The following is a 4,117-nucleotide window of genomic DNA, read 5'->3' on the forward strand; positions in this document are numbered from 1 at the left end:
GCCCCCCCGCCGGCAATCATCCCCTCCCCTCCCCCTACCTCACTTTGTCCACGTGGCCGGCAACCATTCCCATGTTACAGCTCCCTCGACCAACAGCACCTTTCTCCTTCCTCTTGGCAGCCCTGTGCTTCACTGTGTCTGACTATCTGCCTCGCCTGAGTGACTGACTGTGCGGCTATAGCCTCTTGACTACACAGGAGCAAAAGTCTTGGTTATGCTCTTGCGACTAGCGGACGGTTTCGCTCGTTACTGCTTGTGCACATGCTGTGTGCATGAATTTTTGGACTATTTGGGGATCGGAACGTCACGTGGAGACGAGATCTCGAAATTAATGACGAGTGGATGGGGGTGTCGTTGCACCTTGGGAGTTAGCGGGAACAAGTTCGAATTGTCTTGGAAACTTGTTGTCATGGTAACGCATAGAGTGGACGGACGCGCACGTGCTGGTGGTTTTTTGCTACTTGGAGGGATGTGATTGTTATGACTACGTAATTATGTATTCCGGGTGAAATTAGTGAATGGTACAAGTCATAGTTTTCTTTTTTCTTTTTTATTTCATTCCTGAACGTTACGCTCGGACTGACATACGATTAGTCATCGACGATCGATGATTTAAGGTACGTTTACGGACTCCTACGAGTACTCGTGAATTTCATATTGATTCTGTACGAAGTCAGATATATGCCAAAGTTGCTCGATAAACTTGGGAAACTATTTTCAAATTTTTTTTTTCTTCCTTTTTTTAATACAACTGACAAAATTGAAAAATAACGCGACGAGCACCTGTCTCTACGTGTATGCACTCTCAGGTATTCCCGTAAGTCGTGGATTCTTGAGACGAAAGCGGAAATACTCGTTAAAAAAAATCGCACTTCTAAATGTCTAGCGAAGCGAGTCGCTCGCTGATACGAGAAACGAAAGAAAAAGATAAAAGTGCACCGCGAACAAGCAACGAATATACGAGGAAATCTGAAACTAAATTGTCGAAGAACGAAATTAAAGGAAAAAAAAAAAAAAAACAGCTGATCGCACCACAATAATTTATACGAAAAAAGAAAAGTAGTTTCTCAAAAAAATTTGTCAATGCCATCTCTCAGCTCTATAAGATATCGTTTGGCCTTTCTCTTACGTCACTCCTAATAATTTAAATGACACCATAACGCAACAATGCCCGGCATTTAAAATTTAATAGAGGAAAATATCGTAAATTCCTTTTCCATCTTTCTCACACCTGTCTCTTTCTCTCTCGATACCTACCTCTCCCTCCTCTCCCCTCCCCGCCCCTCCCCCACGACTCTCCGAATAACCGCACCTCGGCTCACCCCACCAGCATCCAACCTCTGGACCGTCGTCTTCTGACTACTCTCGGTGCATCCCACATCTAGATACCGAAAGCCAAGAGTCTAGTGGAAGTAACAGTGCTGGACCGCGCAGCTAGAGCACTACGTACCGGGAATAGAGATTAACGCAGCAGCCTCCCCACCACGTAGCCAACCCGACAGTCACGAAAATTCCCTATACGCTCTGGACATCCAATAATATTCGCAACGCTGACCCATGACAGATCCGAAAAGTCAATTCACTCTAAATAACCAGCGAGAACGCATTCGATAATTTGTGAAAAAAAAAAACAAGAGAATACAAGTGCACCGTCAATTACGTTGATAAAGTCAAATGGACCAATTCTCTCAGCATCGTTGATAAGAACCAAAGGCATTCCGGCGACTGTTTTATATTACTCTTGCATCTGGCGCTAGAAAAAAAGAAAGAAAAAAACGATAACCCATCCTGCTCCTTTATTCCTCTTCTGAACGGACCTTTCACGAAATCACGAATCGCATATAATAATAAGTGTAGTCAGTCTCGAGCGAGGAGAATTTGTAGGGACCGGCACAGTGCTGTTGGCTGCCGCTGCCGCCGCCGCCGTCGATCCAGCCCTGACTACCTGGCCGTGCGAACCGGCACGAGACATTCCAGCAAGGTTATCCGAAGGAGCTCGACTTCCTCGCACGGAATCCGTGCGCCTAGAAGTGCTCTGCTGCCAAGCGAATGAAGCACGTTGGTAGTAACGATAGAAGGATCTTAAGAAAATGCCGATTTCATTTATTACCTCTGGCTGCGCACTTTGACGGATATAAGTAGATATCGTTAAGGCCGTGCAAAGAGATCTACCTTACCGACCGAGCGACTATATAATCACCTCGCGGATGACGGAAAAAAAAGAAGTATCTAATAAAGAAGACCCGACTAATTTATATGCTATTAAATACAATAGATTTGCTAATTATGCATTAAAATACTTCGCGCCAATGATGGTTCGTGTCCGAGCTAACTGTGTCAAGTCAAATCAGGAAATTACCTATGGGATCGTTTACAAAGTTTTTCACGTGCATAAAGTTGGCACAGCCACTTCGGTACAATCGCTTAGAATAAGTATAAAAACTTGGTGCTCTCTAGTTGCCAATTTTTTACTGTATTCCCAATTCTCTTGCTTTCAGCCCTTTAACCGAAAGCAGTGGGCCTGTTTCGCGTCTAAATTTAGCTTGGCCAAATAAGAAAAGTAAAGAAATAAATGAGACAAGTGGATATTTCACTGTTCTCTAGTTTCTCATCGGTTGCACTATTATCAATTGCATTCCTTCAACCAGAAGTAGTAGGCCTTGCCAAAAAAATAATATATTAAAATGTGAGCCCACTTTGGTTGGCTCCGCGTGGCCAGGCAATGGAAGAATTCGGAAAGTCCAGTGCGAACTCACGACACCAAAACCAAATATGAATAAGCAAAATATGAATTTTCAAATTTTTCCGCCGTTAGGCAACTCGGAGCTACAATGGGTTTCGTAATGACTTAATTAAATCAAAGTAAAGTCACAGATCCAATACTGGATGACTCGAACTGATTTTTTGTTCGAAATTTTTGTTTTTTATTAAAATACACCACCGATCAGAAGACATCAAATTTTATGCTTTTTTAAAAATAATTTTCCTCCACGGCTGTGCCAATTTTATTCCCATAAGATTTTCATTGATTTCAACAGTTTCGGGCAACACTGACATTTTATAAGTAAACATAACAATGCCGACTATAGTATACCCATTATGTGTATACACGAACGGGACTTCGATTCGCGGAACGAGCCTATCACTTTTGCACACCGCGTATAAATCCACCTACCTACCAACTTCTTGGCAAGATTTTGCACAGCCAGCATACATACCGCACACACATGCGATAATACCCACTAACGCGATTTTCGCGCGTAACCAGCGACACTTTGGCCTTCTCGGAGGAGTATTGCGTTTCACGTAGGTCCGGCGGTTGCGACTTGCCGCAAAACGTTGCCGCAACCAGTGAGCCCGTGTGCGTTCGTACGTGCGCCTATATTCCAGTCGCGTCGACTTCTGGCCGCGGCAACGAGGATCGAATTTTAAGATCTCGAGTAGACACATCGGGCCACGAGAGGGACGTTGAGAATTTCGCGCGCTCCAACGTCGCTGGATCGGTTTGACGAATAGGCGTCATTTATTTCCTTTTTTTTTTCCCTCCCACATTACATCACGCTCGCCCGTGTGAACAGACAGGAACGGGACAAAAAAATAAAAAAAAAAATTTCCGACATACAGACTAAAACGAAACGAATGACATTGACGATTGCCACGTGCAAGAAAAGGTATGACCGGAAGAAAATCGCTAAACGCTTTTATCGACGTCTTATCGAACGCGTCGATTAAACTGACACTTGATTGCCAATGAAAATATAAATTTCAAATTGACATAACTTTTCACTGCTATTCATTTCACGTACGTGTACCACGCGGACAGTGGAGAGGCAAAGTTTTTCAAAATTACTAAAAAAAAAAAAACTTTTACAACAGGGAAAGCCCATTGCTCCCTTGTGTACCAATGACGATAATTTTTCTTTTTTAATTATTACGATCTCTCGGTAACGATCCATGTACCACAGGACAGATCGGATCCATCGTCTCCCACGTGCTCTACCAATTTCGTTCTTTCCTCCGGCCTCATTTTTCTCCAACCCTCCGTCAGTCTCGGTCCGAATCCCAAAGAAGACGGGAAAGGCTAGAAGAGCCAGCCCTGACGGGTGGGTGGCAGAGG

At 43.8% G+C, this 4,117-nt stretch overlaps 1 protein-coding gene across 6 annotated transcripts in view; it reads right to left on the reverse strand.

The window, feature by feature from the left end:
- LOC107273550 (bromodomain adjacent to zinc finger domain protein 2B) overlaps positions 1 to 4,117 on the reverse strand; it is a 72,189-nt gene that overhangs the window by 51,879 nt on the left and 16,193 nt on the right. The gene's annotated exons all lie outside the window — the stretch shown is intronic.

The sequence above is a fragment of the Cephus cinctus genome, unplaced genomic scaffold (assembly GCF_000341935.2).
Source record: "Cephus cinctus unplaced genomic scaffold, Ccin1 Ccin1_scaffold1719, whole genome shotgun sequence".
NCBI classification, from domain to species: domain Eukaryota; kingdom Metazoa; phylum Arthropoda; class Insecta; order Hymenoptera; family Cephidae; genus Cephus; species Cephus cinctus.